Source organism: Neodiprion virginianus, chromosome 7, assembly GCF_021901495.1.
Source record: "Neodiprion virginianus isolate iyNeoVirg1 chromosome 7, iyNeoVirg1.1, whole genome shotgun sequence".
Taxonomy (NCBI): domain Eukaryota; kingdom Metazoa; phylum Arthropoda; class Insecta; order Hymenoptera; family Diprionidae; genus Neodiprion; species Neodiprion virginianus.
The window spans coordinates 2,169,466-2,183,850 of record NC_060883.1 but is presented as its reverse complement, the minus strand read 5'-3'; the positions used below and the strand labels follow the sequence as shown (position 1 = coordinate 2,183,850).

General features: G+C 38.6%; 1 long non-coding RNA gene across 1 annotated transcript in view; it reads right to left on the bottom strand.

The window, feature by feature from the left end:
• Positions 1–10,228, bottom strand: part of LOC124308809 (uncharacterized) — a 65,798-nt gene extending 55,570 nt beyond the window's left edge. The window contains exon 1 of the long non-coding RNA XR_006909099.1: positions 8,795–10,228. This is a non-coding gene — a long non-coding RNA (uncharacterized LOC124308809). The remainder of the gene's footprint in view (positions 1–8,794) is intronic.
• Between the last annotated feature and the right edge of the window lie 4,157 nt (positions 10,229–14,385).

Here is a 14,385-nt window from a genome sequence, read left to right as displayed (position 1 = left end):
GCGTCTTGTCTCGTCTCGTCTCGTCTCGTCTCGTCTCGTCTCGTTTTCTAAATCTATACTAATTGTAAGCTGAGTCGTCGCGTTCGCATTTCGGCGAAACATCCGCAACTTCGAACACAAGTTTTCTAATTCCAGGTATAATTTCGTATCTCAGATTCAGCCTCCTTTATATCCCGGTACTCTCGATATAGCTCTTTTAAATTGTCCCCCCCCCCTCCCCTCCCCCCTTGCACGAATTAATCAAGAATTACACGTTTACGTGCCAGTTTCTGTCTGTGTATTGTTTGCGGATGCTTACATAAAGACTCGCTCAGAGTAGTCGGGTCGATTCTTCGAATACCTTCGAATATCACCCTCTGCCGAATTGTTGTTATTAGTATAATATTATTATCGTTATCTCCTGAGATCCGCGAAAGATGGGAAAATAAAATTAGTTTATAAAAAATGGGGGAGAAAAAAAAATAGTTACCGAGACAAAATTTAAATTCTATATTCAAAAGAAACAGACAGATTGGAATATTCTTCTGATAGACTGGGGGGAAAAAAAAAACAAGCGTGGAAAATTCTATTCAACGTTTCAAAAACTGCTCTGAAAAGTGGTGAATAATTTTTCGAATCACTGTAATATATATATTTTTTTTCTCTCTCGTTTTCTTGGCAACAATTTTCGCGGTTGTAAAATCGGTATAAATTTCCTCGATGGATTCTTTTTTTTTTCTTTCTTTTAATCAAGAGTTAACTTATTAGGCAGGTATGTAAAAAGTCTATGCGCACGTATATACGTACTCACGTTATGTCTGTACATGTATATAAGGCAGATGTTGATAAGGTGTGTGTATACATCTGCTTCTACTTCTGCCCCTATTGTTCGGCAAGCTTAACGATTGCCGGTCATTCACCCTCCCCCCCCCCCCCTCCCCCCTGCTTCTCGGCCCTCCCTTTTTCTCACGTTCTAGGTTTCTAGGCCTTATGTAGGTATATAATATATACCATATACCCATGTGTCACGAATTATTATTATTATTATTATTATTGATTTGGATAAATCGACACTTATTTGTTTTCTATCAAGAGCTTTCCTTCGTTTTTACCATATTCCCAAAAATCCGCAGCCTGGTTGTGAAAATTTAAGGACAATTCTTCAGTCATACGTGAAACATAATTATATTGGGGATGCAAAACGTGGAGTTAAAAATGCGTTGAAGGTATAGCGGAAAAAATAAGTAAAGAAATAAACGAAACAAGTTTGATAGAATTTGTTTGAGAAAATTTTGAATTACGTGAAAGGGGAATACGAAAAACTTGTTGCAGTTCTATTTTTGTATTATAAATTCTTCAGTACTTCAGATCTTATCATCGCTTTTCCAGGCTTGCAAACCAGTTTCCGTTCAATTTATTTACCCGACGGCGGAAGGTTCGAGTTACTTAAAAATAATCTCGGTCCTTAAAAAATTCGTGTTGGAATTCAAATTTCTGACGATTCGTTATCGAGCTCGCATGACGGTGAATTGTCAGGATTGGGGTTAGGTTAGGTTAGGTTAGAGGGACAAGTGATTAGGGTAAGCAGGGTGAAACGAGGAGGATGCGAAACATGCGTAATGATGAAAATTAAACACAGGAGAGGAGAAATAAATGATACGTTTATTTTTTACGATTCTTTCTTTTCTTCTTCTTCTTCATCGTCTTCTTTCTTTTCATGTTACCTTGGTTCTTGTCATTTAGTTTTTTTTATTTCAAATACGGACGATCACCTTTAATATACAGCATAAGGACACATAATGCTAGGAAATTATACTAGAGATGAGAAAAATGATGCGTAAATAATATAGATAGAAAATAGGGCAATATACAAATATAGAAAATACATTGAGATTTATGTATTTCGAAATTATAATTGTACGTGATGAAATAATAGTAATAATAATAATAATAATAATAATAATAGTAGTAGTAATTATCACATAATAAACATAACAATAATAATCGTAACACAACTATGTAAAATTGTATTGGAAAACTTATAAATAATAACATTGGAATAAATCATACCTTATATGAATGATAAAAAGTGTATTTAAAAAAAACTTTTGAACAGAAATAGACAAACGAGGCACTTTTGGAATAATTGTTAATTAAACGAGTAAGAAAAGGGTGGAAGAATTTTGTTGAAAAATTAATAGTTTTCCATCAGTCCACCTTTGTTGCATATGTATGAATAAACGTCCGTTGACTTCGGTGGGGGTTGTGAACGATAATTGTCATATTAATATAAAACGTGGAAGTAAAATAATTTTACATCTGTAATAAGTTGATCAATAAATACAAGTATAATGTTAAATATCGCGAAAATTTACCTTATCTTATCCGATATAGCGGTTAAAGGCCGGGTATCCGAGGGACATTGAGAAGAAGTGGCACGTGTTTGTTTTTCGGCACAAGACAAGACAGGATTACCTAATCGGTGTCCTCGTGTCTTTCAGCATTCAATGTTGAGTGCAAAGTTTTTTTTGTTTTTTTTTTTGTTTTAAATTTATTTATATTCTCTACGTGTATCGTATTTCGGTTATTTTTTCCTACAACCATTCTTTCCTTTATCTTGTCTCAAACTGAGTATTCTTTCGATGCACTGATTCATTCGCTCGCGACGATGTGCGAGGGAGGGAAGAAAAAAAAATAAAAAAAAGATGCAAAAACTGATTAAAAAAAAAAAAGAGACCAACAATCACCGCTTTTTTCTTTTTGTTTTTGGTCTTTATTCTCTCCAATTAGCGTTCGTGATTGTTGTCACGTGACATCATCGTGATCCTATTTCCTCTCGCACTACAAGTTCCTTTGAAACGCGATATTCGCGTATTACGGCTGAAAATTGTCTCTCACCGTTTCTATTTGACGGTTACATTTTATCGCCGTGACCGTTAATCCCGATTGTCATCGTTAATAATTCATCGTTCATATTTCATCGTTCCAGATTAATTGACTACCGATTACGTGTCCCTCTTCTTAAATTGTGACAAAGACACTTGCGACAGCGAAGAAACAATTCGAATACGGAACAATTCTAAACTTGTTTCAAAACCTCTTTTATCATATTATCATTTTTATCATCATTATTATTTATATTACTTCTCACGAAACGATATTTCCGTCAATTTATATTCATATATTTATACATTTATGTATATATATAATATATTCGTGTATATTTACGCAATAATATTAAATACGCGGTAACTTGATTTAGAAAAATCTTTTTCTCTCTTTTTTTTCTTATTTCTTGTCAATAATTTTGTCTCACTACTACAGTAAATAATCAATTATATATAATATTATTATTCTTCTTCGTTTCAAAAAGGCCGAAAGGTATTTTTTTTTTGTTTCACTTTATCGTAACAATTATTATTAATTCTTGATGTGGATCGTTAGAAAAATTTCTTTTAAAAATTAAGTTTCTTTTTCTTTTCTTCAAACATCGTTAATATTATTATAATTACTATTACTTTAATCTCTCTATACGTTTATTAAAAACTTTTGTTGTCTTGGAATTTTTCGTCTTCTGCTTCTTCTGCTTTAAGATTTTTTCTTGGAAAATATTCATCAATTTTCTCGTCTTCTTCGTTCACATTTTGCGTTATTATCTTCACTTCACGACAATCAGGTGTTGTACATTTATTCTCGTATTTCTTGAATTCCTCTTGAACGTTTTTCGCTGCTCTTCTCGTATCTTTTTCCTCTTCGCTTCGATCTCGATTCTCACTCTGTATTGTTATTACTCTTGATTATCATCATCGTCATTATTATTATTATTATTATTATTATTAGTATTGTTATTATCATCAACACGGGACAATGTTATTCTAATAATCGGAACAACAACACAACGTCACTCCTCGCCTATGTTTCTTTTTTTCTTTACTTTCAATAATTTGCAAACACTTTCATCAAGACGACGAGAAAGTAGGAAACAAAAAAAAAATATATATACACATATAATAACAATAATAATAATACTACACAACTCTTCCTAAAACAAGAACTAATAATAATAATAACAATAGCAATAACAACGATGGTAACAATAATTACAATTGTTGGCAAAGGATGCGATCGCGTTTATTTATTTGTTTATTTTTTCTTTCTTTCTTTAAACGCGAACGATGTTCCGAAATACGTCGACTGTGTTCTATGTACTGTTGTTTATAACAATAATAATAAACGACGGTTTGTTTATGCGGCTGCGCGTGTGTGTATGTGTGCGCGCGCTTGTCGATAAGCAATAATATACACGCACACGATTGTTATCGTGCGTTATTATGTTTGTTATATTATTTTAATATATATATACACACACATATATATATATATGTATATATATGTATCTATAGCGCGCGTGCGTGTGTGTGTGTGTGTGTACGTATTTATGTATGTATGTATGTATGTATGTATATAGCAGTGGTGGTGGCGGTGGTGGTGGTAGTTGGTAGTATAGTGGTAGTAGAGTGGTAGTATATGGTTAATAAATTTGGGGGGAGCGCTGGTCAGCCAGCAGCTCCGTATGATAAGGCCGCCGCTTCGCTACTGACAGAGCCGAAGACCACCCTAACTACGGAGTCGGGGATGCCCTCTGCATCCCTCCTGTGCAGCCTCCGCCGCCCCCCGCGACCGTACGCGGATAGAGAGAGAGAGAGAGAGAGAGAGAGAGAGAGAGAGAGAGAGAGAGAGAGAAAGAGAGAAGGAAGGAGAAACGCCGGAGCTGCAACCCTTAGCGGCGAACCCCCACCGACGGATTTCGCCGCCCCGCGGCAAACGGCAGAAGCTCCGTGAGCGCAGACGCGTCGCAAGTCTTATCCCCACGCCTCTCTCTCTCTCTCTCCCTCTCTCTATATATATATATATATATATATATATAATATACACACACATATATATGTATATATCGCGCCGCGCCTCCATCCCCACGCGCGAAGACGCCCGTCTATCTCCCCCCTCTTGCCTTCCTACCCTCCACCGCCACCCTCTCGCACCCACGGCGCAGCGACGAGCCGTCCCCCCCGTATTCATCCCCGCGGCGTCTCTCCCCTCCATAAAACGCCACGGCGAACAACACTCGCGCAACCCCTTCTCGGAGTCTTGAGATAAAAACGACGGAGAGGGGTGGGGGGTGGCAAGGAAGGCTGGACAATCGGGTTTCCCCGTTAACATACAACCTCACCCCCCGCCCCCCTCTCGACACAACCCGAACCCACACTCTGAATTCTCATCCATCCCCTATCTACCCCCTTAAGATTTCTTGTAATCGGCCGAGGGGGATGCTCCGATAATTTCGTCCGGTATAACCTTCAATTTCATGGTTTTCTTTTTTTACTCTTCTTGTCTCGGTCGGTATGTTTTATTTTCTTGTGTTTTTTTATTCCGGTACGACTCGGACGTTTTTCGTTGTCGTCGTTAACCTTCTTGAAGTATTGTCTTTTTATTTGAATTTTTCCGTCTGTATTATTTACTCATTTCTAGTCTGTACGTTACTTCGGACGGATTTTGTATACTTGTGTTTTATTTCGTTCGTTTTTGCCTCTGTTTCTTTCTCATATTTTCTTTTTTGCTGTTGTTTAGTTCCTTTTTTCTTGGACACAGAAAAATTTGTAAACCTACATTTGTGTGAGTGAGGACGAAGATTGTTTTAACCCTCCCTTTTATTTTCCTCGGCATTCTTTTCTTTAGATTTTTTACTTGTTTAAGTTTCTTGATTTTTGATACTTGAATTTCGTTTTTATCGTTTGATCGTTCGTTTCTCGTTCTTCGTTTTCTCCGACTTCTAATTCGTTTCTTATACACACACCGATCTAATTCTTGTTTGTAGGATAGGAAATAATCCGGAGTTTGAATTTTCTGCGAGGAGAACTGATTTTGATTTTACGTCATTATTTTTATTTTCTTTCTTTTCCCCACCTTTTTCTAACCGAAACTTTATAAACCGATAACGAAGCGTAAGAAATTTGTACGCGTTAAAATAAACTTGTAAATCAATTTGAAGGATGGAACCCGCAGGTTGTTACCGAATCAATTTTCATCTTTTCCATCCGTGATAACTGAAACTCTATTTACTATTGGCAGAATTTCATTTATTCATTATTTTCTTATTCTTTCATACAATTAGTTTGACACCTCGTCAATTTTCCGACTTAGTTACCTTGAGATTAAATTCTTTTGAACAAATTGCTGCTTAATTCTTTTCGTTACTAAGGACGATGCGTTTGAATAATAAAAATAAAAATACTTCTCTCTTCTCTGGTTAAATCATAAATCGAATTTACGACCCACGTTATGAAAAACATCGCGAATTAGAAATTTTCAGATTGTGAAAAAATGTTTGATATGAAAATTTATATTTCACTTAATTGTTAGAAATTTTCCTCCGATTTCTTGCGATTTTCTTTCTTCTGTCTGTCCGTCTTTTAAATCGTTGCAATTTGATCACGGTATCGTCTACGAATTATTATTCATCAACGTGCATAAACGCGTAATTAGCTCTATTACATCGCATCGATGCGCATATCTACGTATTTATGAACATTCATCGGATCGATCGACGAGTTGGTCACTGACCACGCGATACGCAGCTACTATCCGCAAGCTCGCCGCCGAGTGATATTAAAGCTCGGGGAATAATCAATCTCTGATATAATAATCGTTCCAGGTAGAAGAAACAAAAAAGAACCGTCAAAATCGCGTTATTCAAACGATATCGAATAAGAAGAAGAAGAAGAACAGAGAAAGGGAGAAATAATTCCAGCTTTTGTAGACGTTGAAGAAATTACACGCGTCAATTTAGTGTTGACACTTAGTTTTTGGTCGTTATTTATTTTTTTGAATTTATGTACTCGATTCTTGTAGCTTGGTAAAAAAATTTAAACGCACACATCTTGAACTATAGCAATGCCGACTTAATTGAGAAAATGAATTTATAATCGATTGAAAATCATTTGGTAAAAGATTTGTTTTTCAGTTTATTACGTTTTGTTTTGATGAAAAAAAATAAAAAAAAAAAACACACACACCCCCAATTTTCGAAATTCATTTCTTCGAACTCGAAGAATAAGTCAACGAGGCTGCCTGACGATCATGAGCCGTCACGCTGTCCGACGGAACGCGACTCGCCTCGCGCTCCGTTGCGGACTTACAATTAACACACCTTGTCTGGCACTCGCGGTGTCTTACTACTTAACTGCACGCGCCGACCCGAACCGGGCTTCATCACTTAAAGCAGCAGCGATCCCAGAGACGCGGATCGTGGGACTTGTTTCACCCTTTGATTCCCTCTTTTTTTTTTTTTTTTTTAAATTTATTACCGTGGTTTCAATATTTTGATTTCGGGTTTTTATTTTTATAGAATTAAGTATCGTTTCATTGTCGAATCATTCGTTATTTTGTTATTTCTTTTTCGGAAAATTATCATCGGCATTCGTCGCAATGTGCAGGATAGTCTCATTTTTATACGTTAATTGTTTGCTTATTTTTAACTTTCGTCTTTTTATTTTTCACAGTTAGAGAGTTATTATTAATGTGTTTCTTTTTGTTTTTTTTTTGTAATTCAATCCTTGCGCAGGCTTGGATTATGGTTTTTCACAACGTGTCGACTCATTTGAATCGAACGATTCGGAGCGCGAATATAATCGACGAAACTGCAGCGAATTATAAACCAAATAATAATATAAAATGCGAAAAACTGAAGTTCTCTCACTGTATAAAATTTAAGATCGTTGAATAAGAAAGCAACGAAGATGAAGATTACAAAGTGCGAACTTGTATACGCTATCTTGCTATTTTGCAGAGGAAGGTGAAATCGGAATAAATTTGAAAAAAGATGGAAAGCGTTTCGCTAAATGTTTTCACGGTTTTCTTCTTCTTGATTTCTCTTATTTTTTCCTTTGCCTTCTTGCAGCCAGTAAACGTGCCACTGCACGCAGGGTTTTTCGAACTCTGAGGAATGGAATAGCCACGTTTCTCTTCACGTATCGTCAAATTTTTCCTCCCCTTTGCCAAACTTCTTTTCTCCGTGTTCAGTCGACTGTGAAATTTCGATAATTATCTTATCGTTTTCACAAGGCAGAGAGAAATAGAAACCAGGAAGATTAAACCGGAGAAAACGCTTAAAACGCACCATCGCCGATTATTATCGCACGATTTTGATTTATCACTGACAAATCGAAGCACCCGTGTTACTTTTTAAGATTTTCACGCACATTATCCGGCACCGCGTTGATTTTATTTAGTTTATTTAACGCTGACTTACATTTACGCACCATTTCACTTACACTGAAATTATATTTAACACCTTGCACGTAAAGCTGAAAAGATGATTCACCCGAGTTCAGACCGTTAAAAAAAGGGTTGCACTGATTATCGTCTTGTGCAAGAGACGTTTCGACGTAACCCGCGTGTCGTCTGCACGCTGACGTCACTTGTCGAGATTTATTTTTTCGTTTCTTATTTTCTTAAGCAGCTTTTCACCGCGATAAGCGAGATAAGAGACGAAAGCATCTCCCCAATTTCTTCAGACTTTGACACAATCGACAGGTTGGTAGAGAAAAAAGAAACTAAATTGAAGATTGGCTGGGAAAATAAAAATTTTAAGTTCATTCAAAGTATACGTAGAAGAAAGAGAATGAGAAAGCTGAAACGAAAATCGTACTACAAATGCATGGAGAACTAATGAAATTTTCTCTTTCTTGGAAGAGGTTTTGAAACGTTGTTTTCAGTTTCGATTTCTTTTTTTTTTCTCGTTCTTCAGTCGACTTACCTCAGTTTATATCCTTAGCGATTTATCGAATCCGAAGATTCCGAAGACCACCACAAAACAACAAATCAAATTCGTATATTTTGTTCATCTTCATCCGTGTTCGTTCAAATTTACTTATTTACTTATATATTATCTTCAATTTTAAATCTCATCCTTCGTCTCCGCGTTAGTTCCTCTTTCTTTACAACAGAACAACTATCGTATAATCCTCACATCGTAAAATCTTTAGTTACTTATTTAGCGATTATACGGTTGTACGCGTTTTAATTTATTTACGTTTCACTTTTCTTTTTTTTTTATCCTCCTACGTTCTATTCACGTTTCTCGATTATCTTTCATTTTTTTTTTTTTTTTTCATTCAAACACGCGACGAAGTTTCCACTCTCACGACGAGACGGAACGTGGAAGAAGAGGAAGAACTGTAATTTGAGAAAAGAAATTTCATTTTTCTTATTACTCTCTTCCGTTTACCGTATCTTTTTTTTTTTTATCCTTACAGTATCCTTCGAAGAAGAAATTTTCTTTTTTTTTTTTTTTTACACCTGCACGCACGTACACCCACGCACAAAAAAGGAACACGCACACACTGCACACTCGATTAGGGCTGGTGGTGGTGGTGGTGGTAGTAGTGAATTATTGATGCAGTCTGAGAGTATGAGTTATTTTTCTTTTTTAATTTTTTTTTTTTTTTCTCTTCGTTTCACCCTTTTCTACAACAAGTCACGAATACATATATATATACACACGCACACACATATATACATATATATATGTATATATATGTATATATATATACTGATGCAATAGATATCGTGATACTTTTTCACAGATAGAGATTACTGAGAGTGAAAATTTGCAACGAATTGGCAGGTCTGATAACTGTTGTACTACATTTATAAATCGACAATCGATATAATATATAATAACGATTAGGAGATAAGGTTTTTTGCGTACCGCGTGTTGTTTTTTTTTTGTTTTTTTTTTTTTTTATTTTATACAATATCGGTGCACAGCCTGCACAGTCGAGAATAATTGATGGTCCGCCGGTCCGATTGATGATCGTTGGTTTAAATTTACTTATCGCTTGATATATTTATTTTTATTTATTAATTAATTTTTTGTGTTTTTTTTTTCTTGTTAAATACAACAATCTCGAGCAGGACCGATGCCTTAATTTTAAAAAGGTGTGGTAGGTTAGGTGTTGTACGTATGTGCGTGGGTTGTATATTCGCGGGTTCCGCACACCGTGTCACTGATCAAGCGTTCAAGGCTCTGCGTGCCCGGTGTCGAGAGTCCGCGGGCCGCGTGGCGCTGGCTGCGGTGACAGTACCGATAGTACCGGGGAACACTCTCTCTCGACGGCGGTACGCGGGACGTGCGTTGACGGTTTGCAAGCGCACAGGGCCACTGCTCAACTTGGTGATATCCGAAAGTCGGGTAGCGCGCGGCGCGCGACCACCGCCACCCCCGCCGCTCCCCGAGGGAGAGAGGGCGAGAGAGAGAGAGGGAGGGAGGGTGGCTCGCGGAAGCTGTGAAGCACCAGCAGCACCAGCAGCAGCAGCAAGCAACGGCGGCACCACGCGACCGCCGTCGTCGTCGTCGCCGTCTCTCTCGCACTCTCTGGTAGCGAGGCCGTTCGGTGGCGCCCCGAGCGGCGAGCGCGAGAAATACGGAGCTTCGCTCGAAACGCCGAAACTTACCGCCAGAGAGAGCGAGCGACAGGCGAGCTTGCGGAGGAGCGAGTGGGACGAGAGGATTTCACGCGGTGCAAGCTCGACGCTTCCCCCCTCCTCACCACCTACTCCTCCCGTTCTTACTACCCACGGCGGACTCAAGTCGTCTCAACCCTTTCTCGGAACCACCACCACCACCCCCCCTCCCCGCCCCCTGCCACTACCCCTACATACCACCCTACATCGCCTTCCCACTCTTATATCCCCCTCTCTGATACTCCCGCTGCCGTTGCTGCTGCTGTTGCTTCTTCTTCTTATTCATCCTGAAAACCAAGTACGACAAGGACGGAACGTTTTGGGGGATGACGATTCTCCCTTGAACGTGAATTTTCTCTCCCCACTCTATGTTCGAGCCCGCAAGACGATGACGAGGAGAGGAGGTTTTGATGCTTTGAGATGCGGTGGTGGGGATGGACGGATTGGGATGAGGGGGGGAAACGGCTCCTTTCCGTTATTAGCTCTCTCTCTCTCTCTCTCTCTGTGTGCGTGTGTGTGTGTGTGCTTGTATGCCTTGTGCTAAGGGGCGGAGGGAGAGAACCGGAGAGGGAGGGATAAGGGACAAACTTTCGTTATGAGAAAACGAGGGAAAGAGATGGAAGAAGGGATGTTAACGAATGTGGAGGAAGTGTACGCGGTGCAGCGGTTCTGTTTCTGCACTTTTCTGTTTTTTCTTTTTTTTTTTTTTTTTATCTTTCGTATTGCTCGCGGCCACGTGGAACATGTATAAAAGGTATAAAAAATCAACACCGTCAATATTGTCTTCTCGATACATTATTCCTCTTGATTCGCTCTTCCGATTCCTTACGTTGTTATTTTTTCTCTCTCTCTCTCTCTCTCTCTCTCTCTCTCTCTCTCTCTTCAAATGCATATTGTAACGAAATTTGTCAGATAGAAACTTGAATCCCTGTCAAGTTGGTATAAAATTATTCAACAGATGAATGACCGGTTTGACGGTGGTTATTTTTGTTTTTCTTTTTTTTTCCGCGTTTTTTGCTCGCGATTGTCTTTTCATCCCCTGTGAATTTTCGCACAGTTCCTTTTTCCCCTGATGCGGGAATTGAACTCCCCCGAATTTTTACCCCTGGTCCAATTCAACTTACCATCGTCATTGTTTTTCTTTACAGTTATACTTGTTAATTATTGAATATTACGGTGTTTTCGTATTATTTGTCCTGTACCTCTTGGTAATTGGAGGAAAAACAATTAAAGTTGAAAACAAAAATACAAGAACAACAAAACTATAACGAAACTTGCGAAATCACTGTGAAACAGGTTACAGAAAAGTATTTAAAAAAAAAAGCCACACGTATCTCGCTGTAAAAGTGTATTGGGCGAAGCACGGCATAACAATGTATAGCATATATATATAAGGATATATGTGCAACACGTATACGCGTCTATTAAATGGAACTTTATTCATAAAAAAGTTGGCGTTCGAAACTTCCTATTCTCTTTTTCTATCTTTATTTCCTTTTGTATGATATTTACCCAATTTTTATTATTGTCAGATTTTTTCTCTCTCTCCCCCTCTCTGTTTTGAACTTATCATTTAGAAGAAAATTGTGCAATTTTTTAAAATCTTTTTTTACCAATCGTTTCTGCTTCTCAAATTTTTCAATTTCATTTTTATTTCTCGCATAGCTACATGAAATTTTCAACCTGTCAAATCCTTCAAGATTTTAAGATCGATCATACTGCGATCGTATCGCTCGAGCATTTTCTTTTCCTTTTTTTTTCTATTAAGGGGTGGAAAAGGGGTGAGAAAGGGCGTGAAATTAAGAAAGCTTTGACACCCCACGTGCATACATGTCTGCTATGATATGGGTAAAAAAAGACGTTGTTGGTAGAAAAGCAGCAACAACACCACCACCACCACCACCACCACCACCACCACTTGGTACTCTGGCCATGCGCGAAAATTATAGAGAGATCGCGACGCGGAGGGTGAGAAAAGGTGAGGGAGAGAGACAGAGAGAGAGAGAGAGAGAGAGAGAGAGAGAGACGCGTCGCCTCGCCCCCCCCCCCCCCCCCCCCCTCCCCCACCATCCCCTCACTCTTCAGCCGAAACTCCGTTATCCCGATTCTGTTGGCCGAGGGAGGTTCAGTGTCTGCATGTGTGTGTGTATTTGTGTTTGTGTGCGTTACACCCCGAAGAAAAATCACCCTCGCACTCGGCCATCTCAACCGGCTAGAGGGAGTACGGAGTGGGGTGCCAGGATGCTGTTTCCACCCCTCATCCTCCTGCCGCTTGTCCTAAGGGGTTCAATGTTCGAGGGTGGTAGTAGAGAGCCGAAAGGGTTGCTGGACAGTGGCGAACTCACTTGCCTTAGACGGTCAACGATCGTACTATCCAACCCCTTCGCGGGGGGTTAAATCTCGAATCTAGATCCCTTGCCTACCGTCCGCATCTTCGTCTTCATCTCCTCATCCATGTCATCCGTCCGATCGCTGTCGTCGTCGTGGATATTTTTTATCCAACAGATATTCGTTGTTTTTTCCCAAAGAATCAGCCGGGCGAAAAAAACTTTTCGAGCAAGTTCCAAAAAAGTGACTAAAAAACTAGTTAGATGGGTGAAAAAAAAACACATTTCGCCACAACGTGACCAAATTATAGGGTGAAATTTGTTTTGAAAGAAGATTCTTTAACTTTTCGATAAAAGGATCGTATATTTACTCTTCTTTCTATTCCCTTGATGAATAAACGATACTCGATTCTCGACTAATCGCAGTTACGAAGGAATTGAGACGTTCGTAACGCAAGTCTCTGCTGTTGTTTGGGAGGGGTTGTTGTTGTGACGTCATTCTAGTGGTCAATACAGCTGTAGTCGGTATGACTTGCAGACCGACCTTCTCTTTGCCTCTGACCACCCCTCGAGTTCCGAACCCCTCGAGTTCTTCCACCCTTCACTTCACCTTGCTTCGCTTTTCTTCTTTTCTCCACCCTCCCTTTATTCTCATCCCCCTTTCGGTTCACATTTGCTGCTGCCGCAAAGCTACTTTTCCAACTACGGTATTGAAGTCTATGAAATTTGTATAGCGTTTGGTACAACTGACGATGGGAGATTGATCAGAAGGTGGGGAAAAGAGTTTTTATCTTTTTGGGAAAATTCGCAAACGATAGGCGATGGAATTTGAAATAATTATCGGTATAAAAATTATATTGATAAAAATTCAAAACGAATGAAATCGTTTCAAGCAAATCACGAAATTGTTGATTGATTCATGATTCGGTTAGACGGATGTTACTTCAGTTAGAAATCGCTAATTTTCTTACAAATACAAAATTTCGAAAATTAATCATGACTTGAACACATTTCAGAATGGTAAAAAAAATTGCACTTCTTGTCAGAGCGCAAGTGTTAAATCGTTGTATTATTTTATGAAAAATTTTCAATATCAGCCTATCAACGTTAAACTTATATAAACACGTTAATTTACACTATTTTAAATTTGATTATTCATCCCTTTTTTTCTCCAATATTTTGTTTTCTTCACAAACGTCAAAAATTTCGTTCCGGTCATTTTATATCGAGGTACGATATAATAGGTATGATAGATGCGAGGCGGAGGGATAATAAATCTTGTTAAGCATCGTCGCGGATTGAATACCGGTAACAGCAGCAGCAAAAGCAGAAGCAGCCTCGGCACTCGATCAGCCCAGACCGTATTTTTATCCGCAGACTTTTTAAGGTCACTTGTTGCTTGTTTCGTCGTTATTTCATATACCTACACATCTAACCATCTCTGCATTTGGTCCTACGTGTACGTGTATATATATCGCGTATACGCTCAGTTCTCTCTGTCTCTCTGTCTCTCTCTCTCTCGCACACTCGCAAACACAAACACACACAGACTTAC